The sequence below is a fragment of the Aphelocoma coerulescens genome, chromosome 12 (assembly GCF_041296385.1).
Source record: "Aphelocoma coerulescens isolate FSJ_1873_10779 chromosome 12, UR_Acoe_1.0, whole genome shotgun sequence".
Classification (NCBI taxonomy): domain Eukaryota; kingdom Metazoa; phylum Chordata; class Aves; order Passeriformes; family Corvidae; genus Aphelocoma; species Aphelocoma coerulescens.
This window is the reverse complement of record NC_091026.1, coordinates 20529687-20557594: the sequence shown is the minus strand read 5'-3', so window position 1 is coordinate 20557594 and position 27908 is coordinate 20529687. Positions and strand designations below refer to the sequence as shown.

Here is a 27908-nt window from a genome sequence, read left to right as displayed (position 1 = left end):
ACTCTCAGCTGGACAGAGGACCCTCCGTGGGTGACACGAGGCAGCTCCATGCTGAGCATGCCCCCCATTCCCACCCTTCCCACCCACCCAGGACCATCATCCTGGCAGGAACGCTCTGCCTGACATCCCCAACACAGCCATGGAAAAAACCCCGTGGCCACTTCAGCTCCTCCCTTGGATTGGATCTGCGAGGAAAGCAGGAGAGTGCCCCATTTGTGTATTTCACTTTCCAGACACCATCATATTGTAAAAAATCATCTCAAAAACCCCCAACCAACCCTATAAATCACCAAATACTATTGAAACCTACATATAAGAATTTTAAGAGGGTTTTCATGTGATAAATTTAAGTATCTAAAGAACTCCTGTATCTAGAAAAACACATGACAAATATAAATATTACATAGCAACTGTTTAGACAGTCAGACAGAAAAATGCCTTTTCAGAATAGCACTGCCTGTCAATCGAAATGTCACAGTTTTCAATCAAATTAAAACACACCTCTGAATATTATAACACTAATTTTCCAAAATTCTCACAGCACAGTGGTTCCAAGACATTCCTCCTGTTCCTGCTCTCCTTTTGCTCCTGTCAATTTTGCCTTCCTGCATATTTGATGTGTATTTATAATTAAAACACAGCCTTTGCTGCACAGTTAGCCCAAAAAGGTTCTGTGCATCATATGCTACAGAGATGTAATGGATAAATAACAGGATATATCTCCTTCACCTCGGGAAGCTGCTCCCACACGATGAAAAGGGAATCAGAAAAAAGCACACCAATGTCAAGGAGTGGAACAAGAAGAATCAGAAATTACCTGCTCCTGCACAGGGCTGTCATTACCATTTTAAATAATGCATCTCCCCCAAATTCCTGCGGATAATTAAAAGGGAGAAGCGTTCTCAGCAAGCAGGTGTTTTCCCCACTGCCACCAAATAATTTAGGGCAGAATGTAATATTTTGACAGCGTGGATATGTGGGAGTGTGAGTGGCTGTCAGGCAGGAATTCCCCTCCCAGACAAAGCTGTGTGAGAGGAACAATCCAGAACAACATCAAAGGGTCCCCACCCCGAGGAGGTCGAGCTGAGACCGGGATGTGACACACAGCATCACATCCAAGGCATCTGCTTGTTTATTTTACAAAATGGGGGAAATTAGGTGGAATTTCCAATTCTGTCTTCTCAGCCTCCACAAAACCAACCCAATGGAAAGAGCTGGGAGCTGAAATTGTTTGATTAATAAGACACTGGGATGTTGACTTGGATTTAGCTTGCCAGTGGAGGCTCCACACGTTTTGAAGGATTTTATATCACCACTGAAACCTTCATCCCTTTTGTCACAATTCTGTGATGCAGCCGGGTATGAACTCTAAATTTCAGACACCAAGTGCAAAGCAAGGTCAGGTGTGCCCAGGGAATCAGTATTTTTGCAAAGGTGAGACAAAAGTTAATAGGAAAACTTGGGATCAGCTTGGGTTCACCAGGTGCAGCCTTTCAGTGGGAATGCATTCCCCAGCTCCAGGTGCCCATGGCACCAATGGCACTGGCAATGGAGTTTCCAGGCCCTGCATTTTATTGTTCCTTGTGCTGGAGGCACTTGGACATCACACACAGGGCTGACATTTGTTGTGACCTCGGCAGGGAATTTCCTTCCAACGCTTTCCCCTCCTGCAAGTGGGATAAAGGCATCATCAATATTCAGGGGAGTTAACCCCGTTTGCCCTGCTGAGTGGTTTGATTTCACATTTCAGCAAGACAGACCATGCTCAGCCCAAGCTGCTCTGGTGCATCCCAACCTTTTCCTGCCCCCATTCCCAGATTGTCACCTCCTGTCCCCTCAGAGCATGTTGGGAGCACCCTGGGCACTCCTGGGGCTGGGACCTTCTCCTCCTCCTCCTCCTCCTTGCAGGAGCTGCCTGAGAAACCATGGCCTGATTTAACCTGTACTCATTCCCTCAGTGCTGGCAATAAATATTGGGAATTGCTGGAGAGCACATTCCCGTGGGGAGGAAAAAGAAGTGTTTCCATATGGGCTCAGCCAGAGTTGCCTGGGCTCTCCTTCAGGAGAATCTGCCTGCAGATTTAAATAGAAAATAACCCAAATTTAAATCCCAGCATTCCTCTGATTCTCTTCTTTCTTTCTGCCTCTCTCCACCCCCTTCCATAATCATATTTAAACCCTGAAACCCAAAAGAGCTCTCTCCAACTCCATGTAAATTCACATTCCTGGGAGTTTTTATTCCAGTTTGTGACAGTGTGATTTGGTGCACATCTAAAGCTCCACCATGTCACTTAATCCTTTTCTACTTCAGCAAAAGCACAAGTCACAAGTGGGATTTGGTGGGTTAGAAAAGGACAAATCAAAACTAAAAGAACATTTCTCTACCTATTGGAGAGGAAAGGGAGGAAAACAGTTCACTTGTGATAAAACCTGCTTTAATCTGCAATTACTCATTAGAAGAACCTGCATTGTTACAGAGATAAATATGGTAAAACTTCTTCTAAATATGACACGCTTTTCTGTTCTTCATTTATCATTTTTGTATGAGAATTGATTGTCTTTACATTACACAGCCCCATCTGTTCAAACACGAAGTTACTGTTAAATAAAATGGCATTCAGGAATTCAGTGTTAATGGCAATATTATGAGTGCAGGAAAGCTGTTCCTGCATTTCCAGCTCTCCATGCTTTCCTCAGAGGACTGGTGCATTTCCTATGCATCCAGATTTTGCTTTAAATAAAATAAAAATGGTATTTACCTACTGACAAAGCCAAGGGAAAGAATTGTTCCTGCCACCAGCCTGACTGCTAAAAATAAAGGCAGAGAATTCTAATCTCAAGAGGCAGTTAAAAGAAACAAGGAAATTCTTCTGCAACACAACAGCTTTTCCTTTCCCTTTCCAAATTCCCCTCCACACAGACACTTTCTTTTACAGGATTTTTGCAGGAGGAGGGAAAACCCCCATTTTAATTTCCCTGCAGTATCAGAGATTGCAGCAATAAACCCTGACCCAGCAAAGAAAAACAAACTGAAGGAAAATCTCTGGATTTCAAGGAGTTTGCCCAAAATAAAATCAGAAAACATCTGAGGTGGAGGGTGCTGCATAGCAACGGCGGGGAGCAGAGCAGCACTGCCAGAGCCAAGGCTGTTTTCCTGGGAAAAACCCCAAATCAGCTTACCTGGCCTGAGCAGTAATTAAACCATGGGATCTTCATCTCCACAGAAAAACATCATCATGCTCAGAAACTCCTCCTGCCCCAGCACCGGGTACAGAAAATATCATTTCAGTAATTTATAAAATTAGAGCAGCAGGGATGAGGTTTAAAGGAATAAAGTAAAAAAAGAAGACACAAACCCAGTGCCATGGCAGTACAGGAAAATACCCATTGTGGGGAGCAGGAAAACAAATGGGACCTGGGATAAAAAATCAAATTATGGACCCACTAAAGCCAGATTCCAGTTATATGCATTTAAACTCAGCAGTTAGCTTGGGAAGATCAGAATCCAAACAAGTTAAAACTTTCCCTTCCAATGCAAACTCTTGGATGGCTCTGTGATGCATGGGGAGGTCATGTCCTGATGTTCTCTGGGATCACTGCTTGGGGCAGCCCACAGACCCAGAGCTCAGGGGAGTGAAGGGAGGGGAAATGCTTGGCTGTACAAGAATGTAAAAAGGGCTCTAAAACCCTCTCCTTGCAGTCCATGGACATGTGAACGCCCCCCAAAGCTAACACACCTCTGCTCTACAGCAAATCATCCCTGCAGGCCTGCATGAGACTCAATTCTCCTCATTGCTGGAGGGGCTGGCCCAAAGCAGCTCCACCACTCTGTGCTCCTGCAGGAAACTCCCCCATTCCTGACCCCCAGGAAAGGGCCAACGAGACCCCCAGGAAATGCCAGCCAGGAGCTGCTGCTGAGAACGAGAGGGGAATGTGTTGTTTACAGGCTGTAAAAGGAGCTGTTTGCTGTGGAGCTGTGCTCAAAAACAATCTCTGCCGAAATCCAAGTCCCAATTCCCTGGCAATCCACGCTGACCTCTGCCACCCCCTCCTGCACGCAGAGATGGCTTTGCAGCAGAGAAGTGGCTCTGCTTGCTAAGCAGCACCTCCTCAGGTTAACACTCCGATTTAAATTTCTGTTTAAATCTGCTTCCCCGTGCCCTGGAGTGACTGAGTGGCCTTTAGAAACTTCCCACTGATCCCAGCTGAGTTACGAGGGAATTATGAAGCTGGAGTTATGAGCCCTGTTATGATGCCAGAAGAAAAGCAGTGCCTGCAGCAGCTCCAGCATTGCCTGGGACAGAGAATTAAGCACAGCTCCCAACACAGTTCCCTGGAGAGAGCCACTGCTGTCCCAGCCCATTAGGCTCGGAAAACACTGGAGAAAGCTTTACACTTTATGTCCTTCTCCCAGCCATCAGCTCAGCTTTTTCCCTCCTTCTCCATTTATAAAAGAGAAAATCAAGAGAGCCAGGATCCAAAGGAGACTTATTGTGGGTGAAAACAACAATAAAGCCTCTTGTTCCCCATCAGCAGCCCCGGCAGACGCTGCCCGGTGCTGATCCGGCTCCTCCAGACCACGTGTGCCAGAGCAGCTCCTAAAGATTCAGGAAAAGGTGATGAGTCAGTTCCTCTATCTTGATCAAATTCATCTGGAACTGCAACAGCAGCAAAATGCACTTTTATCTCCAAGAGGGGGAGAGAAATAGAGGGCACAGATTAGACACAAAGGACAGACCCAGCACATTCCCAAACCTGAGACTGTCATTAAGGCACAAGGAAAGAAAACCAGTGACAAATGTGCTCTCCTGTGAGGTAGATAATGGAAAAGGCAAAGAAAATGTACAATTATGCACAGGACATTATAATTCTTTCCAGCACAAAGTTTGCAGTGTTTCAGTGTATAAAAAGGGGACAATTCCTGATGAAAGGCTGAGCGCTGCCTCAGCCCCGCGGCGCCGGGAGCAGCTGATCGTGAGCACGCTCCAGACTTCCAACTGGATAAAATACAATGGGAATGGAGAAGAAAAGTGGATTAGACCGTGAAATATAAGTATGACACTATTAAAGAATATTATGATACTTCACAGTGTAGAAAGAATAAAAAGTGGAATCACTGGGTTGTGAAAGTTCTTCTTATATAAATTCCGAGTGTGGTGTCACCTGACAGAGGCAGAGGCAAGCTCTTGCTTCAATAGTTTTTCTAATTTGCTCAATTCCTTAAAATACACTGGGAAGCTGAAAACCTCTGACTGACATTTATGGAGGCAGAAGGGAATCTCAGTGAGGTAAAAGCTGCTGTTGGTGGTCCCCCAGCCAGTCTGGGCTTCACCACCCAGGGACCCTGCAGGCGATCCCCCCCTGCACCCACGGGCCCCTGTGGGAACTGTGAAACAGCTGCTTCATGCGGAATTTGGGATTAAAAGAGAGGGAGGAGATGCTGTGGTATCCAATAAACACCAACAGCCCAGAGCAAGAGCCTGAGCTCTTCCCACAGAATGGGAAATGGGTGCACTGGCCTGGACAAACAGGGATAAATAGCAGTACTCCCCCTACAACAGAACCTGGCCATGTGAATGCCCCAAAACACTCACAAAATATCCCTGTCCAAAAGAAATCCCAATCCCAGCAGTGTCTGAAGGTGCTCAGGGCCCTGGGAGTCACCTTGAATTAGCCAGTCACAAAATAAAAGCCGTGTTTTGGCCTGCAGTGTTTTAAAATGACTCGATTTGTTCTTGAGGGATTTCTTTTCCCCCTCAGTGTTCATCTCTCCTGTTTTAAAGGCACCTCCAAAAACATTTTCTCAGAAGTCATAAGTATATTTTTTAATCCACAAGAATGTTTTACCATGTGAAAGGAATGCAGAGCTGCCAAACCCCACTGCTGGGTGGTGGTGATGCTGGAGACCCTTCACCACACAGCTCCTCCTGCACAACAGGTAAAAACCTGCCTCTGCTGGGCAAAAACCACTTGTTTATATAAAAATCACCTTAAAGGCAGCCCCACAAGTGGTCCTACAGCTGCCAGGCCTCCAAAATCCTTGCAGAGTTCAAGCCCTTTCCCAGGGCAAGAAGGAAAATGTGCTTGGGAAATAACCAAGGCTATGTATTAAAAGGGAAATTTAAATTATAAACCTTACAGAAATAGATAAAAAGTTTATATATATATTTATATAATATACATGTTATATCCACTCACCTGAAAAAAAAAAGCCAATATAAAGAAATAAATAAAATATTGCACTTTCTAATAGCTTTTAAAAATTATTTGAAGCTCCCCGTTAAAATAAAACAAAACAAACTCTTAGCAGGCAGCAAAGGACTGGAATACTTCAAATTGAAGAGATCTAAACAAGATAAATAGGAGGCAGAAGGGAATGACACAGCAGCTCATTAGGAATGGTTCACAGAACAATCTTATCAGTGAAAACATTTTCCCCCTTCGTTTTAAGAAAGCATTCATTTAATAGGAAAATTAATTCTGAGCCTTGACTAAATGAAGCCTGGAGCCTTTCAGCAGGGATGGAAGGAACTTGTTGGGTGTTTGATTTCCAATTTATGCCCCAGACAAGTCTGGAAATAACAGAAGTTTGATTCAGGTTAAAAATCCATTCTTCAATTATTTCCCTCGTGGGAGCTGGGGATACCTGGGTCACTCTGCTGCTCCTGTGGGGAAAAGGAAATTGGGGAGCATCCCAGGGAAAACAGGGAGCTGGGAATTAACATCTTTAATGGTATTTCTGACATTTCCTACCACAAAGGTGCTGGTGGAACTCCAGAGCTGGTTCTGTGCAGGCTGAGTTGGACTCAGAGCTCCTGGTGGGTCCCTTCCATTCATATCCTGTGAAAGGCCTTGATTGGTTTTGTTTGCTCTGAATAAAATGTGGGATTTTGCATTCTGTCATTTTTGGACACTGCAGCATTTATTTTTTTCACAATCTGCCATCTAATTTTTATTTTTTTGGAACTGAAATACTTGCACCCACTTGAATTTGAAAACTCCAACATTTCATTTTCTAGTTTAAATATGAGCTTTTGCAGGAGCGATGGCAGAGATTCCGAGGGGGTTTGAGCTGGGTTTTCATTTAGATAAGCTGCCCGTGGCCAGAGAGGTTATTTACCTTATCCCCACCATCTCTGGGCCTCAGCTCTGCAGCTGGGGCTGGGACAGCTCCTCGGGAGCATCAGCAAGTCTAAATCTTGTGTTGCCAGGGCAGGGGGAGCAGGGAGAAATTATCTGCCATGTCAGACCCTTCAAACATGCAGTAATTCCATAGCCATTAGGTTCCTCCAGGCCATTAATCATAAGAGATATTGCAGTTCTTGTCTCCCTCTCCCACAAAACCTGGGAGGAAAGCAGAGCAGGCTGCAGGAAGCCCAAGGAATAACAAATTCAAAATTAAACTTATTATTCTTCTCCCATAAATGTTATTCATCCCATTTTAATCCTAAACTGCTTGAACAATAGTATTTCCCCAACCTCCTTCCTCCAGTGAAAGCTGCTACAGATACAAACACAGCAGCAATTGATCCAGAATTAATCAAACTATAGGAAAGGGTGTAACTCAGTCACTGCACTTTATGACAACCCAGAGGAGCCACAACCTCTATTAGCATTAAAACAAAGAATGATCCATTTCTTGCACTAATTCTTGGTTTAGGACTCGCTTTGGGAGTGCCCCCAGCCCTCGAACGTGAGCCCTGTGTCTGCAGTAGGGAAATGCTTCACGTGAGGCTCTGATAAAAAGGTGACTTTTGCTGCAGGACAATCCCTGCTTTGCAAGGACAGAACACAATAAAGGGGCAAAAATTAGAGGAAAATAAAACCCCCTGGAGATCCCCAGTTCCTTTTCTCTGTACAGCCAATGGATGATCCTGGAGGGCTTTTCCAGCCTTAATGCTCTGTGGGCATCCAGACCCTGCAGATCTTTCCAGAGGAATTCTTCCCAGCCTGGGGGCTTCAGGCAGGGAACAGGGAAGGGGGACCTTCCCCACCACCTGAAGTGTTTGCTTTAGACTGAGAACTGGCACATGGATACACACCCAGGGAGAAGCTTTACCTCCAAACCACCACAGGTTTTTCTTTCCTTTCATCATATCTGGCACTTCAGAACAATTCCCAGCTGGAGGTGCCCAGCCCTGTCACTCCCTCCCTCAGGAGAGGTGGATTTAAGGCAGGACAGGTGAAGTGACTGCCCAGGGCCACGTGGCACAAGCAGTGGTGAAGGACAGGTGGCAGAGGGTCCCTACTAAAGGAGTAAACCAGGAGTAACTCTGCACATTGGGAATGCTCAGCTCTGCTCGCAGCTGTTCCATTCTGACACCGTGCCAGGGCACCAGCCTCGGCTTTGCAGGAAACCAGGGAGAAAATGCATCCACAAAAGGATTAAAACTTCCTTGAGACTAACACCTGGCTTCTCCTGCATGTTCCAGCTCACATTCCTCTCTTGTAGGAGGTCTCTCTGCTCAGTTCACTCCCAGCAATTACATTTTCTTTGATACACTTTTCAGGTTGCATTTTGATACGCATTTTCTGGTGAAAGTCGTTATTTTCAAGCCACTCCTTTGAAAAGTCTCAGGTGACATCACGAGCAGTTCATGGCAGGCCCCTTTTCATGCCACCATTTCCCATTTATTCCCATTGCAATGACATTTCTCCTTGTCTGTTTTTGTGCAAGATGGGCAGTTCCTGGGGGAAAACATGCAAATGCAAGGCAGGCTGAGTTAAGAAGGCAAAGAAATTCCTCCATTCACTCCTCAATTAAACACCACACAAATTAGAGGCAGAGCTTCAGTTACTGCACCTCATGAGCCAAGGCAGGGGGTTAAAACTCTGCCCACAATCCCAAAGCTCCAAAGGAATATTTAAATTTAAACAAAATATGTCAATGTTTTCACCAACAGGTGCCTTTATGGGGGAAAACAAATGCTTTTACTTGTCCTGCTTCCCCCTGGCCTTTGAAGGCAGAGTTTCCCCACAGAGCTCCTCTCCAGGATGATTGAACTGGGAAAACAATTCCATTTTTTTTCTCCCAGCTTTCTCCTGCCCCTCGTTGAAAATGGCATCCCCTGAAACAAAGCCTTTCAGGAAAGCCTCAGAGGAAGAGGCTTTGAAATCTTCTCTGAAAGACAGAGATTTTGAAATATTGATTTTTGATAGTTTTGTCCTCCATCCCAGGTTTTTTGTCACAGACATCAAACAGAATGGCTCTGCCTTTTGCTCCACTTAGGTGGAGTCTGGGCTAATTCCTGTCATATTCTAGAAGCTGCAGAGTGAGGAAGGAAAATCAAAATAAACATTTACTCCAGAACCTTGTGTCTTGAAAACGTGAATTATGTTAAACACGGCCAAGCCTTACTGAGAGTTGCATATGGGATGCTTCAGAAGGTATCACAGTATGGGGAACGGCTTCAATTTGTTAAATACCTGTTAAATCCATCAGAAAAAAAACCAAATCAAGCAGTATTTTCTTCTGGGGGCTCTTTGATATAGGGAAAGTGTCCAAATCAACATTAATTTTGAAATATTTTCACTGAAAGTATCTATTTTTCCCTTCCATTATTAGAAATAATCCAGACCTGAACACAAACTTCCTTAGTCCCACTTTGGTTCTAGATGTGCATTTTTAAAGCCGCTTCAGATGAGTATCAGTGGTAATGAACTTAACATTTAATCCCTTTCTTGTGAACAATGGAAATTAACTTATAAAGGAGGAATGTTTCTAATTCCTGATGAGGAACCTGAGGAACAAAGCGTTTCTGGTGTTCCCTGCAGGCAGGCTGGGGAGTGCTGGCACTGCCCACGGCAGCTCAGGGGCTCTAAATTCATTCCATGTCCCACAGGTTTTTGGTCTGTTGGGTTTGGGTCTCAGAGCCCAAACATTTTCCAAAATAATTCCAAATCTGTGCAACTGCCAGTGAGTGACAGCCTCCCCGGAGCCTGGAGCCAAACTGCAACCCATCCCCTTCCACACTGGCCCCTCCGCCAGGAGCAGCTAGAAATCCTCCATCCTTTTTGCAGCAAAACAGGAAAGGAAAAGACACAAAGGAGGTGCCAAAAAGCTCAACAACCTGCAATTTTTGATTTTATAGAATCGTAGAATCTCAAAATGGTTTGGGTTGGAAGGAACCTTAAAGCCCACCCAGTCCCACACCCACGGGCAGGGACACTTTCCCCTATCCCAGGGTGTTCCGAGCCCCGTCCAACCTGGCCTTGGACACTGCCAGGGATGGAGGTGCTGGAAACTTCCACCATTTCCCTTCTGCTGCAGCAATTTAGTTCGCTTCTAAAGCCTCTCTCTGTTTTCCAGCCCAAACACAGAATGAACAAGCCCAGCCCAGGAAAAGCTCGCGGGAGGCTCCGGACAGCGCGGCACTGCCAGCACTGCCCTGCAGCAGCTCATCAAAGGGATGCTGCTGTGCCCTCAGCAACGGCTTGGAAAGCTGGCAGGAGGCACAGGAATGCCTGGAACCCATCCCAGCCGGCAGCAGCGAGGGGAGCATTAAACACCGGATCGCTGGCAGTAAGGCAGGGCTGGACTCGGCGAGAGGAGCGAGGATTTCACCCTGGAAGTCACCGGGAGCTGGGCTGGGGATGTGCTCAGAGCAGGGCCCAGAGGAGCCATCACTCCCCCAGTGAAGCACCGGCTTGGAAGCTCACACAGCCTGAAGAAGAGCAAAGCAATTCTAGAAACTCAGTTTAAACAAGCTCAAATCTGTCCTGGGTGCGCTGCCAATTCCTCTTTACACATTCCTGCTTTGTAGAAAGGGAAATAAGAGTAAAATCTGGCCCCCAAATTGCCAACAGCTCTCTGAATGCTAATTTAGGCTTTTCAAATATCCAAGGACATACAAAAGCACAGCTCAGGTTTGAAAAACAACCAGAATTGGCTTTAAAATGTCTGCATTCTCTTTTCTCAATGCTCCCCAGGCAGAGCACAGCTCCTCCCTATGGCCAAGGCTCCATCCCAGAGGGAAGACTGGATTTTACCTGTGCTGGAGCCCAGGCTCACACCCTGGAGCTCCACCGTGGTCTTCTCCATCCAGAAGCTCCTCGGTGTCAGCAGAGTTTCCCTGGGGAGCAGTTCCTGGCTTCAGGAGGAGTTTGAAACATCAGGGGTTTGTCACATCTTGGAGAAGGCTCTTTTAGAGTTATTCCAGCATGGCTACCAGAGCCCAAACACTCAGTGACATATTCCCAGAGCTGGAGTGACCATGGAAAAGCCAGTGGCCAGCAAGATGGAAAGTTTCTTTTACAGACTTCTAATTTTTTTATTGTCATCATGACAGGTCTTGTCCCTTAGCACTTTATATCAGCAGCTATTTTAATTAAGCTTCCCAATTTCATGATTTTCATTCAATTCAATTCTTTCACTGAACCAGTGCCAGCTCATGTTTTAAAAAATTGATGAGCACCTCTTTGAGATCTGTACACCAGGCAGAAGCTGTGCAGCTGCCTTAGGATTGTCAGTCCAGCCACAAAAACTCACATCGTGGCAACAAACATACCCAGGAATTTTATTGGCCAGCATAGTAACCTGCATGGCAATTAACCAGCAATTAATTACTTTAAAATACATTCACCTGACCACTTGACAATGGGTTGATTGCTTAGTTTGAATTTTAAACGATTGAACCAGCCCCAGTGCCCGGTACTGGTGCTCCTGGGCACGAGGCTGCTCCCTGCACTCCTGATAAAAGCCAAACTCCCCATCCTGTGCCAGAACTGCCCAGAACACCCCAAAAGCACGGAGCAGGGGCCATGTGCTGCTCAAGGACAATCCCAGCCCTGCCCCTCTGAGTTTGCATCCAAAAGTCACATTTCTGTTCACAGCAGCCCTGCCTGCACAGAGGGAACCTTTCCCACCTTACTCTGTGCTGCTGGCTCGGCACAGGCTGTTATTCCTTAGGAATGAGGGAGCACTGACTGCAGAATTAAGATAAATTTTAGGGCCCCATTTGAAGGCTCTGAACATGTGCATGATGCACATTAACAAATGTCTCATATTTTATCAGCACAGCTCCCCTCTCCCTGCTTATTTTGCATTTTGTTTTCTTCAGTGAACAAAACGGGGACAGAATATTCCATCTCTGGGAGGGAGCAAATGTCCCATCAAGTAAAATAGACACTTCTAGATGAACTTGTTCTCTCCAGGCCAGTTCCTCCACAGATAAATAAACCACAGGGAAATTCAGGTTATCAAACCATTCTCATGGATATGATAGACTAGAAATGGAAAATATTAAAGGAAAACTATCTCAAACTATTCCAAAGTGACTGTAGAAATAAACTGGCTTTTTTGAAATGATAGGATACACAATGATATTTCTCCTTAAATTCTGATTTTCATGTTTATTTATTAAAAACAAGCATTTAAACTTCCATGCCCTCACCTCGTATCCCTTTCTAAAATAATATAAAACAGGATTTTCCAAAGAATTTACAAAAAACATTGGAGGGAAGCAGGAAAATGGGAAAGGTGCTCTCCCACAGGCTCACAGTGCCTTTTTCCAGCAGTGCCTTTTCTCACAGTGCCTTCCACAGTGCCTTTTCTCTCTGTAGCATCCCGTGATCAAAATAAGAACCACAGAGGCACCTCCAGACTGCAGAGAACTCATTACTGTGAGAGATTTGCAGGATCACATTATAAGGACTTCTAAAATATCCACATTTCTATTGGAAAATAGGAAACTGCTGTTGAAAATGAGGGAGAAAAACTGAGATGGAAGGCATTTTACCCATGCAAATTCAGGTGAAATTACAGCAGATACATTTATTTCACTGTTTAGGAATGCAGACAAACAGCTCGGATTCCTGGTGCATCATACAAGGCATGATTAGAATCTGGCCATCAAAGGACGAGGTTTTCCTGTCTTTCTGTGGAGCAGGCAGGGAAGAAAGGCACATTTTGTGTTACCTGAGCTGGGAATGGCTCCATGAGTTAATGGCTCTTCACTCCCTGTCCCAGCCAAGGGATTAAAGCCCCTCTGCTCTGCCAGACCTAAAAGCACTTTCAATCCAGCAAATCTGTGGTAGGCCTCACTCCCTCTTGGACTCTGCAGTAAAAGCTTTCCATTCCCTCATTCCTTCAGAATTCCTGACTATTTTATCCCAGGTGTTTTCTGGCAGGGACCACACTTAACCCTTCCCAGGTGCTCCTGTTTGAATCCAGAGTTTGAGCCATGAAAACCAGGCTCGTGAAGCTTTTATGAGCCAGCAGAAATCCAGTGATGATGCCCCATTATCATTCCCAAAGTGAATTTCAATTTTCCAAAACTTTTTTGATGCCCAGATTCCAGGGTACCGCAACAACCAACTGCAGCACTGATTCTGGGATGTTTTAAGCTAAATCCCATTGATGACTGATAGCTGAGCTGGTGGTTGTTGGGGAGCTCTCCTCCTCTGCCTTCACATCCTCCCCTCACTCTTCTGGGCATCCCATGAGTGTCCTGAGGGATCAATCAGCATCACCTGGGTACATTTCACATGGAGGGAGGTGTCCCTGCCAGGGCAGGGTGGAATGGGATCAGCTTTAAGGTCCCTCCCCTCCCAACCCATCTCATCCCAGCAGTGTTTGGTTCTATCAAGGACAAACATTGTGACAAAAATCAGAAATGAGCCTCTTCCAAAAATAACAGAGAGAGGGAAAAATAACCCCCAGCCTCTCCTGATCCCTCCTTTCCCCTTCCCCCAGGACAGCAGCTCTCCTGTTGGTGTGAGAGGAGCAGGAGGATTCTCCCGACCTCTGAGCCCCCGTATCGCACAGCTGCCCGGGGCAGGCAGAGGGGAGCTGTAAATTCTCCCTTCAGGCCACTTGGCAGAACTAATCTCTTCTAATCTGCTCCCTTTATGGCACCTCTTTGGGCTGACAAAACTGCGATTTATGGGCTGTCAGCAAAGTCCACAAGGCCAACATCTTTCTCCAGGAGTTCCCTTCCTCCAGCGGCGTCGAGTGGCAAGGGAGGGGAATTTAAAGGCAGCATTTCCCTCGCTGCTGCACAGTGTTCCATCAACAGCAGTCTTCTAAAGCAATAAAGAATGCACATTGATTTGGCAACTTAATAAAAAATTAGGGCACTGCTTTGTTCAAGTGGTTTTCCTGTAAGGAAAGTGGAGCATGGCATGGGAAAGTACAGCTGGAAGCACACAGGGAGGCGATTGTGCACCTGTGACCCTGTGGCAGACCCAGGGACCTGCACCACTTAATTCTTTATCAAACTTATTAGGGTTATTCCCAAGTGAGCTGGGCTCAGCACCCTCCCCTAATGCAGGGTGAGAGAGAGAGATCATCCCAGGGCTTCGTGGCACTCCCTGATTAGTCCCAAGCTCCCACTTTATTGATCCCCTCCCCAACCTGGTCTCCAGGGAAGAGCTGTGTGCTTTTTGTGGAGCAGTTACATTTAGAGGCTGAAAAGAGAAGAGGCCCTTGAAGATTTAGAGGATAAAAATAATTACCTTTGATTCCGAAAATCAATTTCTTTTTTAAACAATCTGGCAAGACTGTGTCCAGCTAATTAGTTAAAGGAAAAAATTATTTATGTAAGATTAGTACTTAAATGTCTCAATAAGATATTCATTGGCATAATACTGAGAGGGGCAATTGTGAAATATTAACTGACTTGGCACAAACAGACTGAAAAAACAACAACTATCCTGACTTGAAGGGAGTCAACAAAGCTGGAGAGAGACTTTTTACAAGAGCATGGAGTGACAGGACCAGAGAGAATAGCTTCACAGTGACAGGGGCAGGGATGGATGGGATACTGGGAGGGAACTGTTCCCTGTGAGGGTGGGCAGGCCCTGGCACAGGGTGCCCAGAGCAGCTGGGGCTGCCCCTGGATCCCTGGCAGTGCCCAAGGCCAGGCTGGGCACTGGGGCTTGAAGCAGCCTGGGAGACTGGAAGGTGTCCCTGCCCATGGCAGGGGGTGGCACTGGATGGGCTTTGAGATCCCTCCCAATCCAACTCATTCCATGATTCTGTGACTTTACAGACCAAAACTGAGTTACATCCAGACCAAGTGATTGACCCAGGGTCACACAGACCATCTGCAGCAGAGGCAAAACCAGCACCAACATTTTCCAGAGCAATTCAGTCATTAACCACCAGCTCATCCTTCCTCTCCTCATTCCCTGAGCCATTCTTTCAGTATCACAGGACAGGGGCTGGAATTTAAATGCAGTTACACACCGTGTTTAGCATCTCAACCCAAAGGATTCCATTAATCTGAGTAAAGCCATTCACATGCACACGAGCTTTTGCAGAACTGGTCCCTGGGTGAGAAATATTTCAAAACGTGCCCCCTGCAAGGGGAGAAGCATCTGCCCCCCTCTTTTCCCTTACATGTGTATTTTGCATCTGTAAACCATAAATGTATGATAAAAGCACTGCAAACCTCCATGGAGCTCGGAGGCAAAACCGATCGGTTTTGCTCTGCCAGTTTGAAAATGGTTTTCTTGATGAAACTCATGAGTCTGCTGGAGACTGAGACACAGATGGATGAGCTGAGCATATGATAAACCTGCTGCATGAGTTTGTAGTTAATTGCCCATCATCTTTTTTGTCTCCCCATAAAACATTTCACGCCCACCTTGCACAGTAAAGGTAACCTGAGTGTCATAAACCATTTGTCTCCTGAGCTTTCCCCGCTGCACTCCCCGAGCTCTCATGGTGAGAGAGCCGTGGAGACAAGACAAATTTGCTGAACCCTTTTACAGATGAAGCGCTCTGCATCTTTTATCAAATGATCTCCATTCTCTAATGAGAAGAAACACCTCCCAGAGTCATTTGCATGCTAATATCTTTATTTCTAAAACAATAAGCAGGCTGTGACTCTCCGAGCTGTCAGTCAGCACAGACGCTGCATTTCCAAGAGCCAGGGGTAGAGAGAGGCCAAGAAACCAAGTCCCTTCCCCTGAGCACAGAGGGGACTTTGGGCTGAGCACAAAGAGGGGCAGAGGGGTCCAGGACAAGAATCATTACCTGGGTGGGGGGCCCATCACTGCTGGTGATCCCTGGGAGTTCCTTTCAACTCAGGATATTCATAGAATCCCAGGATGGTTTGGGTTGGAAGGGATCCCACAGCCCATCCAGTGCCACCCCTGCCATGGGCAGGGACACCTTCCACTGTCCCAGGCTGCTCCAAGCCCCAATGTCCAGCCTGGCCTTGGGCACTGCCAGGGATCCAGGGGCAGCCCCAGCTGCCCACCCTCCCAGGGAAGGATTTCTTCCTAACATTCAATCTAAACCTACTACTTTCATCTCTAAACCATCTGCCTCTTTCCTGTCACTCCATGCTTTTGTAAAAAGTCCTTCTCCATCTTTCCTGGATTTCTCCATTCTTTCCTGAACTGTATTTTCCTGAACTGCCCTGCCTTCACAGCTGCTGTTGGGAAAACAGCTCCTGCAGGACCAGGGTGCCAGGCAGGTGGAGCTGGTACTGCAGATCCCCTCACACCTGTGGGTCACTGGTGCATTCCTGTCCTTCTCCTTTTTATTTTCACTGGGGGATGAAAGCTTGCAGGAGCGGGTCATTTGAGGGCAGCACAGCAGCCTCACTCAGAGCAGTGAGAAAGACAAAACACTGTCAGCCACCACGGTTCTAAACCTGCCCCCAAAAAAGCTCTCCTGGTGCTTTGCCCAGATGCCACAGCACAGAGAGGCTGCTCTTCCCTGCCACAGCTGGGGGCAAACAGTGTCACTCTGCTGTGGTGTTGGGATTTTCCTGCCTCCCAAACGCCTCTGCTTGTCTGAGCCGAGTGCTTCTGGCAGGCAGCAGCCACGGAACAAAGGGAAAAGGAGGAAAAAAATAAAAAGCTCTTCCTTGCACTGAGTCACTTCAAACTGAAGCCTTTCCTCCATCGGAGCACTGCTGCCAAGCAGGCCCTCTGGAAAGCCCCAAAGCCTCCAGTGGTGGCACAGCTTCCCAGGAAACAGCTTTTCCTCAGCAATCGGATCCTTGCAGGAGTGAGGAGCAAAGCCTAACGGGGCAGTTAAAGGAATTAGCCCCACTTTCCCCGGCGTGCTTTCCAGTTCACGGCCCTGCTTTACAGGACTTAAATCTCAGGCAAATAGATTTTCCCTGCCCACAGCTCCCTGCCAGGAGCAGCAGAGGAGCTGCCAGCACAGGGCTCGCTGCTCTTGAAAAGCTGCTGGGAACGAGGAGGACTCTGCTGAACACCTAATTTTGGAATTTGCTGAACACCAGCAGAAATGTCTCAGGGAAGAGGAACAAACTCTACCAAGTCACTGTGCAGCCTCTGCTGAGGCATTCACAACAACACAGATAGCAGAAGTGGGACCTCTATTTTTTATATTGGGACCTATATTTATACCATTGACTGTATTTAGTTAGATTGGCAGCTCTCCAGGGGGAATCACACAAAGCCTTCACCTTGCTAATGAAGCTGACATTTTTCATGTCTGTGCCATGAGGACATGTTTGATTGATTTTAGTGATATATTTATGGGTTTACATCCTGATATCTCTCAGTACATTAAAATTGCATGTTTGCACATTTGAAATTTCACCTCTTTTTTTAGCCTAAAATGTAGTTTTATTCTATGAAAATACAGAAGATTATACAAAGGTAAAAATTATATTTATCTAAGACTATGACTGTTATAAGCATTTGAGAAGTGATGGAAATTATTAAAACCACTCCTGTCTTGATATAAGGTCAAGAATCGAAATAATCTTGTTAGCAAGGAATTAGGCAGCCTCTCCCTCTCTCAGGTTTCCGTGGAAGTGCTTCAGAGATGCCCATTCTTCCCCATGGAATTGAGAAGAGCCATTCCACATGATCTGTTTTTCTTTCTGACTGCATTAAAACAAACATTCAATGGAAGGAGTTTTCCCCCATCTCTTTCAAAAGGCTGCCACCATATGGGGGATTGGTTTTAATACAAGGCTTTGTTTGGGGTTTTGCAAATAGACCTTCGTGGAGCCTCAGCCCAGCCTCTGGAACGAGAGGGCCCTGCAGGACAGCCCAGGAGGGGAACAACACTGGGAACTGTGACACAGAAACAGCTCTGTCCCACAAAGGGCTCAAATCACCTTCCCCTTCAACAATCTGCACTTACTGCTAAACCTGTGTTTCATCTGTTTGTGTGACACACAGTTCTGTGGATTTGGAACATCATTTCAGTTCTGCTCCAGGTGAAGGACTGCTGTCACTGACTTCTATTCCCTCATCTTGTCACCTGCTCTGTGGAAGGTGTCCCTGCCCATGACAGGGGTGGATTATCTTTAAGGTCTCTTCCAACCCAAACCATTCTGCTATTCTGTTGTTCTATGGAAATATGAGCTCACCTGTCCATCAGGAGTGTGAAGATACCCTGGACCCAGAGGATCTGCATTCCCAATCCATGGACAGCAGTGGGCGAGCAGTGAAAGCTCTTTCTCTGAGAATAAACACGAACCAAGGTAAAACACAATGTCTTTCTACTGGAATTAAGAAAATGAGAGAAGGTGAAATGAGAGAAGCATAAAGCCTTTACTTGCATTAGAATTTCTCCACCAGATCCAACACACTATTCTACACTGAAGCACATCAGCTGAAGAACTAACCCTAAGATCATACTTGAATTTGATAAATAAAATAAATCCCCATCTCTGAGTAGAACAGATTAAGCCAGAGGTTCTTCCTATCAAGCTACAAATGTCATGTGAAGATCAAGCTCCCATCTCACGTAAGTGTTTGTTCAACAAAGCACGGCAGGGCCTTCTCAGGGAGATTAAACAGCAAGAACCTGCGAATAATCCTGTTCTCAAATTTAATTCTTGCAGACAGGGCAGTGCCACAACCCTTCCCTTGTCCAGAGCTGGAGCTGGCCACCTGAGACAGGTAATTCCCAGGATTACTTGCCCTGTGGATCATGCCCCTGTGTCTGTGCAGGGCAAACCTCGGGGCTCTGGGCACCTCTGTGTTTGCAGAGCGTGGCTTTGGAACAGGAACTCTCAGACTGCATTGAGGTAAAAGTGTGAATAACCCAGACTCTGGCAGTGTCGGGCCACCAATACTTCTGCAAAGCAAAAATCCATAATTTTCATACAGACACCACCCTATACAGAGAGGAATTTATGAGAAGCACAAGCCTTTGGGAATCCAATTCCCTCTTCTTTACCATTCTCCCAAGAGAGTCACTCCAATGTTCAGAGAGTGATGAGGAACATGGAGTTTGAGGCAGGAACATGGACAAATACAGGAACTGGCCTCACAGTGAGGAGGAAGTGGGCTCACATCACCCCTGGGTCAGTCCTGGAGCTATTCTGGGAACCACAGCACCACAGAACCACAATAAAAACGATGGCTTGATCTGAAAAATTAATTCCTTGGGCCAAAATTATATGAATGGGAAAGTGCTTTTTCCTGCCCCTTTCTTGGCCCAGGAAACTGTTGGAAATAAAGTGTTGTTGCTCTTCCTAGGGATCCCTCTGGCTTTAAATACATATTGGGGGAGATATTTCTGTGATTGTATGGAAAAGCATTTCCTGTACACTGAAATTTATCTCTATTGATCCTCACAGCTGAGAACATGGCCCTGTTCTCCCTCAGGTACTGTTCCCTTCCTGCCTTTCTGCCACACCTGCCTGGATGTTCCTGTCCACAAGAGAAACCTGCCTGGCCCTCTCCAATGTCAGGAGGCATCACTGGGGTTTCTAATTTATTCCTGTAGTGCCACTGGCTTTTACCAACAATGATATCCCAGTCTGGAGTTTTATTTGCCTCATAAATTCAAAGTTTCCTTTAATAGCAGATGTGGAGCTTGCAGACACTCCTGTTCTGGAACAGAAGACAATAAAAGTAATAAATTCAATGTACTCAGCACATGTTACCTGGATCTGGCTCTACCAGCTCCCTTAAAGCCTGGTGCTGTTGGAACACTCTGCTGGTGCCTCCACTGCAGTCAGGAGGTAAAAAAGGAGGGGAAAACAAGGAAAAGAGGTATTATCCAACACCAAGGAATGACCTGAGTGTGCACAGCTCCATGCTGAACTCCAGCAGCTCGGAAGCAGAGCTATGAAACACTTGGGCTGCACTAACGCGTGGCTTCTCCTCACACACAAACGAGGATTTTACCACAGAGCAGCTCCTGACGCCAAGGAAACGGAAAGATAAGGAGTGAAAGGAAAAGTTATTACATTTAAAATGTTATCATTAGCAACAACAGGTTTAAAAAAACATCATAAACTATTGCCTGCCACGTCCCCTTTCCACTGCCATCGGGACCAGCAAACATTCCCGATGGTCCCGGTGGCTGTGGAGCTTAAATGAGGTTTTATCTCCCGTAAGTGTTTATTTCACTCTCCATAAAGTAAAAGGCACCACAGTTTAGAAATAATGCATTCCCAGCCCTGAGTATTATGGGGAACCCATTATTTTTATTGCTTGCTGTGTAAAGGATATTTCATATTTAGGGAACGGAGCTGTTCCCAAATAAATAAGGAGGCAGGAGCTGCATAAAAACCTTGGTGCAAAATACCCATACAATTATGTGCCAAGCAATGCAGGAGTACATTGTACCTGCTCCCAGAAGTTTTATAGCCCTGAGAATAATCCCTTATTTGCATGTGCAATTACTGCAATTGCGTTTGCAATTACATCAATTGTCCAATTACATCAGCTGTGTTTCCAATGAGCTAAAAGAAAAAAAACAAAGTACACATTGCTCTTTGCTGCAATAAAAATGGATTTGCATATAGAGAAAAAAAGATTTCTGTTTGCTGGGAGATTAAATTAGACTACCTTGGGGTATTTTGCTTTTCTTGCATGAAGTCTGAGCATTTCTGTGATATTAAAAAAGGTTGGAGCTGTTTCATAACTTGAGACTCCACAGTAATTTCTTCTCTTGGGCCACTGTAATTACTGTGCAGTTTTCCATTGTCATCAGAGAAATTATTTTACATTTACAATTAATAGGACACAGTCTTGGGGCCAGATCCCTTAAAGCTTTCTTTTTCTCTCTAATAACTTAGATCATTAGGAGTCACATATGTTTCATTTCTCAGAAGTGTGCAAATAAAAGAAGTCTAAATTCCAAGCTAGAATTCTATTTCCAGCATTACTAGCACCTGCTCTTTCTAGTAACTCCACAGGTGGTAGGAAATCCCTTAATCTGCTCATCACCAATTTCCACGTGTGAAATGAGAGCATCTGAAAGTGCAGCACCAATCAGAAAAATACAAAAATGGAACCCTGGATTTTCTGAGTGTATGGAGCACATCCAGGATTTCCAGCTCTTACTTTAACAGTTTAGGAATATAAAGGTTTGCTTATTTTCTTCAGTGCTGCATAAAGGCTGGGATTTTCCCTGTGCTGCATAACCAGAACTGGAAATTTGGGGATCAGCAGAGAGGAATTTGAGATATTCACAAGCCTCTCCTCGTATTTGCTCTCCCAAGTCTCACGGTGAGGTTGTGCAGGGGACAGGGGGAGCTGGGTGCTGCAGGGCCACCCTGGCTCCTGGAAATCCCTTTATTTTGGGCTGTTTTGTGTTTCTGCTAAACCCATGACCAACTGATGCTCCTCAGGCCTGTGCAGGTGGAGGTGACGTGTCCAGATGTGGCCAATGTACCACACATGTACCTGAACCTGGATATTCATAAAGAATTTCCAGCAGGGGATGCTGAAACCCCTGTGCAGCTCCTGCTCCCACAACTACAGCACTACAGGGATGAAATTCTGCCTCTAACCCCATATTAAATTCTAAATGTTGAAAAAGAATATAAATTTTGTCTGCTTTGGCAAATGAATGTTGCACCTGGAGGAAGCAGAGCCTGCTCTCTCCCAAACAAAACAGCAACAAAACCAACCCAGCACCTGATTTGCTTTTCCTCTCCTCAGAAACAGATGGAAAAAAGCACTGTGGGGAAGGGAAGAGCTGGGTGTGGGTGTCTTCTGTGTGTCAGCTAAATTCAGATTCCTGGTGTTAGATCAGCCTAACCAGGGCAGACAGGTTCTCTCTGCTGCCTCTACACCTCGAGTTAAGGAAATAAGAAAGGTGGTTTAGCATGGCCAGTTCCTTGCCAGGCTTTGGCACTTTTAGACAAATAAACATTAATTAAAATGACTTGAAAAACTGACTCCTGCAAAAACTAGAAAAGCTTACTTAATTGTTACTTCAGGTCCAAAATTAAACAAATGCCTCTGTCACTGAAGAACAAGGAATGACAATGTTTAGCTCCTGTCACTTGTTCAGTTTTAACCTCATCAGAAGCAATTCAGTCCCTGGTGCAGAGATCTCCTCCTCCTGCACAATGTTTACCTGTTATTATTTTAATGCATTGTTACCTTTAATAGTTGCTGGTTTCAGATGTGTGTTTCTATTTCCAGTGTCCCTCCAAGCCTGGCACACACTGAAGTTCAACAGAAGGCAACAGCAAATACAGATTTGATACCAAAGTTCAGCTATTTCCAGTTCAAAGCTGTTCCCCTCTACCCTCACCCAGCAGACACCTCAACGAGCTCTGGTCTAGAGAGCTCATTCAAACCATGAATTAGACCTTGCCAGGAAGCTTCCCACTGGGGAAAATGTTTTTCTTACTTTAAAGTAACTTTCCTTTTACTCTGAAGTCATTAAAAGTGGTGGGATCGAACAACTCCCACTTACTATGGAGAAACCAGGAGCTCTCAGTCTCAGCTGAGTTATGGCCCCTTAAGTGGAGTTTTGGAGCACTTTAAGTAATTTTTGGGCTTCAGCTGTGTTGGAGAGGTTTCCAAAGAACCCTTTATTAAGGGTGAGAGTCTCCCTGTGCCCTCTTCAGACAGCGGGGATGGTGCTCCACACGCCAGCGCTGGCCCTCGACGCGTGTGGCTCTCTGGAGATGTTCAGGGTGCAGCCTCTTCCCTCCCTTAAGAACAGGAAAAAACCTCAGCATAAAAGAGTTAATGCAGAACATAATTTTACTTAGTCTGACAAAGGTCCTGAGGAGTAAAAATCAGGTTTTATACAAGAAAAAAGGGTAGGGTTGGATGTATTTCTGAAAACAATCATTTCTCTTGGTGGTAATGTTTATTCTTGTCTCCAGTCACATTTTGCTTTCCTGTGTAATTTGTGTGTAACTCTATATAGGGCTGAGATTTCAAACCTAAACAGCAAATGTCATAAATAAAGACCTCCACAGAAAAAACAAATGCAGCAGCAAAGTGCCTTAATTTGTATTTGCCAGTTCTGGGAACAATTGCTGTGGGATGAATGCCTGGCTCTTTCTGCCAGGGAAACTTTGCTATTAATTCCTCAGCCTGAGAACAATCCTCCACTTAACATGCAGCTCTGGGGTATTAAAGCTGGGACATCCGTTTTACAGTCAATCATCCATGAGGGATGGGCCAGCAGAATTGTTGGCTGTTTTCTTGGAAGATGGAAACCCATCCCAGAGCCAAACCCAGTCATGGCAAACATGGTAAACATCACCTGAAATTCATTAACATCTTACTGCACAATATTATTGTCATTGTTTCCCCTTGCCCAACCCTCCTCTCCCCTTTTCCCTTCACATCACCAGCTGCTTCCACCCCAACATTCAGGGCCCACACCAGGTCTTTGTTTGAACCCCTGAGACAAATGGGTTAATTGTGTTTTAATTGGTTCCACAGTGACAGGAGACTGCAGACTCAGAAGCTCTAGAAACCACGGAGAGCTCTTGGGATAAAAAGAAGGTGGTCCTTGCTTTAATGTTAAATTCACTTTACGAGCAGCAATATAGAAGGGAGGTGTTCAATTAAATAACAGGACCTCTCCAGACATTGAACATTTTGCTTTGAGCAAATTAACTGGATAAACTTAGACCCAGTGTGGCAGAACTGGAGTGACACATAAACTCAAATATCTAATGGAATTATGGCTGGAAAAGCCCTTCAAGGCCATCAAGTCCAGACTTTGACTGATGCCCACCCTGTCCCCAGCCCAGAGCACTGAGTGCCACATCCAGGCCTTCCTTGGGCACCTCCAGGGATGGGGACTGGGCAGCTCTTTCCCATGCCTGACAGCCCTTTCCAGGAAGAACTTCTACCTGAAGGGTTCTTGTTCCATCAGCCTCATGAGAGCAGCAGCTGGTAACAGAGGTTTGAAATCACCACTATTGTATTCTGTCATGTCATGTTTGAGATTTGTGGAAGAATTTTGTTCCAGAACACATCCTGGGGATCGTGACAGCGTTCTTGTCATCCCAGAGCATGCAGGGAATTCACAGAAGATGATTTGTGCAGAAAACGTCCAGTGAAAAATGATGTTCAGATTTGTCTTGTCAGAGCTGAACCAAAGCACTCCGAGCGTTACCCACCCCACAGTGACACGAATACCAAGTCTGTCACTTCAAACAGCTGCAAGCCAGGAGATTGGGTTATTTAGGAACAGCTCCCATCCTTGCTGGGTTCACACTCACACTCCCCATCCAAGCAGAGCAGGTAAAAGGAGGAATTGTTGCATATTTGTACTGAGCTGCTGCCCACAGAGCTGGGGATAAATCCAAGTGGGAACAAGGACTGAAAGAAAGAGGCCATTGGAAAATGTGCAGGATGGGCTGAGAGAGAAAGGAGCTGGGCCGGGAATGCTACAGGTCCTCAGAGAGGGAACATTTCATGGGGAATGGCCCCAGATCTCCAGGGATCTCACATATGCCTGGACCAGGGCATCCACGATGTTTTTTCCCTTCATTGCAAGCCACACAAACCTTCTCTAGTAGTGGACAGGGACCTTCCCAAGGGCTGCTCCTCCCCTTGTTGTTCTCCCACTGTGGAGATGGATAGAATAGTCTGAGCAAAAAATGGAGCTGTTTTTTAGGCACAAAACACATGTGAGTTCAGCTCAGCTGCCCTGAATGTGACAAATCTCTCTGCCCCCTGTATTTGTAGTGGGGTCTCACCTTGTGCCACCTACACCTGATTCTCTCTACAAGGTGCCTGTAGCACCACATCTGTTCCCAGCTAGGACAGATTTCTGTATTGCCAACATCCCAGCTGTGTTTACTCTGGAATATCTATGTCAAAGCCACTTCCAGGCACCTGCAAGTCATAGCTTTCATTGATATTCTTTCTTGTTGGCACAGAAAGGTATAAAAACACTCAGAAGTATTAAAGTTGTCCTGGTGCACCTGAGTCAGTTCCTGCCCCATTTATTTCCCTCCTCACAGAGTTAGTGCTGGAGGAGATGAGGCCACTGGATAAAAAAAAGAGCAGGGAAGTTGTGCAGTGCAGAGCACAGCTAATTTGGGATGTGAGGGAGCAGAGCCAGTGCCCGTTCCTGCTCCTCAATCCCTTCCAGCCCTGACAGATGCCATCCTCAGGTGGCACACCTCGGGAGCGCTGGAGCCGATTCTGCTGGAGCTGCAGTTGCTCACACACTCTGTGTCCCCATGACACCTCCTGGGCCTGCTCACAATCCAACAGATTTAGTGGCCATCCTTCCCCTCCTGCTCCCAGCAGGCTGGGCTGGGCTGCTCACCTCGGCAGGGAAGTGCTCTGAGGAAATAAAGAGCCTGAAACCCTCAGTCCACAGAAATTCAGAACCAGCTGGCTGGAGGCTGCCAGAGGACACTTGGAAGCACTGCTGGAAGCTTCCCCATTTCCCAGGATGACTCCTGCTGGCTGCTGGGCCAGGCAGGGCCACAACTTCCACAGCAGTGCTGGGATAACACCTGGACTCAATGGCCTTGGAGGGCTTTTCCAACCCTAACAATTCCATGACTTCATCTGACCCATTAAATCTGTTCCCATGCTCATGAGACCAGCACCTCCAACAACTGTTTTCTGGTCCTTAGGTAACATTTTTCTTCCCAGGACAAGAGGGCCTTTCCCACCCCTGTGGAAATTATCTCCACCTGATAATTCTTAAAAATAATGTGCAGTTTAGGAAACAACCTGGAAAATCAAGAGTTCAATATTAAATGTCCAAAGTTGTCCAGCACTGAAGATTTAAACACAAATCATGTGGAACATTTATGACTGCATGGACCAAGCTCTTTGAGGATTTCTTACTTCTGACTCCATTTCAGCACCACTAAATAGAGGAACATTTAGTGATGAATTAAACATTTGTAAAAAGGAAGGAGTTTAAAATGCTATGCATTAAGAACTTAAGTTGACCGTTCCCTTTTCTTGCCCTCTGCCTTCTGAGCTCTCTTATTGGAAAAAGAGATTTCCATTAATAAAATAAATTTATTTCACTCTGCCTGTTGAGCAAGAAAAAAGCTTTGTGCAACTCCCAGCTGTGGCTTTGAGATACTGCTGCTCCCCACTTCTCCTCCCAAGTTCTTGGCAACTTCTCCCTTATTAACATGCCTATTTTTATAATATTTTTACAGTGTCTCAGTGTCACAGTGCTCACTGGGTGCCCTGCAGAGGTTTGGTGAGTGAGCACTGTTGCATTTGCAGCTTCTTTTCTCACATTTTTGATCCTTGAGGTCACCCCTGAGCACAGAAGACTGAGCTCGGTGCTGAGATGGTTTGCCAGAAATAACTATCAGCAAGAACTGTAGAGACAGCCATGAATCTCAGGGCTCCAGGGAAAAGGAGGACCTGGTTATTTGCTGTACAGCCCACAGGGGCAAGGGTGGACACACATCAGCCAACCCATGTCCTTTCCAAACCCTTCCTTCATCAGCTGTCACAGAATAATTTTCCAGGCAAATCCCAGCAAAAAGTATGGAAATCGCTTCTCCTACCACAGCACAAGGAAAATGCAAAGCCTGTGTTGTCCCATCCAACTGGTAGTGACAACTTTAGCACCCAAAAATAAGTTGTGAAAAAGGAGGGAGAGGAAGAACCATCTGAGCTGACTTACGTGAGCGCTTTTTTCGGCTTGGAACAGGAATTATCACCAACAAACCCCCACGCTCTGACAGCCAAGGCCACAACAACCTGCAAAACAAAGCAAAGTGACACAGATTGAAGTTTCCTCAAAATTTGTGAAGGAAAAAACTGTGGCACATCCACTGGCCCAAATGAAATTTTGCTCCAGTCCTTTGGCCAACAACCAGGTGTTTGTATCACCTCAAAACTCTGGGCACACACGATGTGAGGCCAAGCCCAATAAAACTGATTTTCCACCTGCAACTGAAGTGTTTAGTGATTCTTTTTGCTGGTTTGAAGGCAGACACTGAGCAGTGTTTGTTCAGCCCCACCACCCTGTCACCTTCACTGTCAAACTCAGTCACTCCTGACAGATGTAGGACAACAACCTCTCCCAGGAATCCTCTCACAAACAGAGAGATCAGAAACACTCAGAGCTGTTAATCTACCTTTTTATGTCAGTGCATTGCTGCTTTTCCCCTCCTTTAAATCAGCACTTTATTCCCCCCAGCTTCTGTGCTTTGACAGAGCTGCTCCATTCAGCAAAGCACCCAAAGCCCCTCTTGCTTCCCTGTGATCTGCAACTTAACAATACATATGCAAATGAAATTAGTGCTGGCAAAAATAATTATAGTTGCTCATGGGAGGATTAATAACTGAAGTCTGCCCTGCTTAAGCTGGGGTTTAATTCTGTTATAGGCACTAAAGGAAGTTAATTCTGCGTTCAGTGTTGTGTGTGGCAGTTTAGAGGTGGTGAGTGAATGCAGAGGTAATTAAGCGGAGGGGAGAGGAGGGGGTGTGGGGATACATCCATGAGTCTGGCACAGAGAAAATCATGGAATCATAGGAAGGACTGGATTGGAAGGCACCTTAAAGACCATTTAGTTCCAACACCATTCCACACTCAGGGAATGTTCCACTAGACCAGGTTAATCAGCATATCACCAAATTATGTATTTATTTATACATCTATATAAAAAATCCACTAGTACTCATTAGCTGGTGGATGAATGAACAGCACAACCCTTTTCTCCTGGATACACACCCCCCCTGCCATCCATCACTTGAAAGGGAACAGGACTGACTCATTCCTACCAGGTGTAATGATGTTGTATAAACTG

The 27908-nt window shown here is 45.8% G+C and overlaps 2 long non-coding RNA genes across 4 annotated transcripts in view; both read right to left on the bottom strand.

Moving 5' to 3' along the window:
* Window positions 1-99: 99 nt before the first annotated feature.
* On the bottom strand, window positions 100-11493 carry LOC138117359 (uncharacterized). Its single transcript, XR_011154621.1, has 3 exons — window positions 10990-11493; window positions 3181-8688; window positions 100-1667 (listed from the first exon to the last, which is right to left on the bottom strand). It is a non-coding gene; the product is annotated as an uncharacterized lncRNA (long non-coding RNA).
* Window positions 11494-19609: 8116 nt separating this feature from the next.
* Window positions 19610-27908, bottom strand: part of LOC138117360 (uncharacterized) — a 43943-nt gene continuing 35644 nt past the window's right edge. For all 3 annotated transcript variants that reach the window (XR_011154622.1, XR_011154624.1, XR_011154623.1), the window contains 3 exons: window positions 26780-26856; window positions 22610-22850; window positions 19610-20092 (listed from right to left, as the gene is read on the bottom strand). This is a non-coding gene — a long non-coding RNA (uncharacterized lncRNA). The remainder of the gene's footprint in view (window positions 20093-22609; window positions 22851-26779; window positions 26857-27908) is intronic.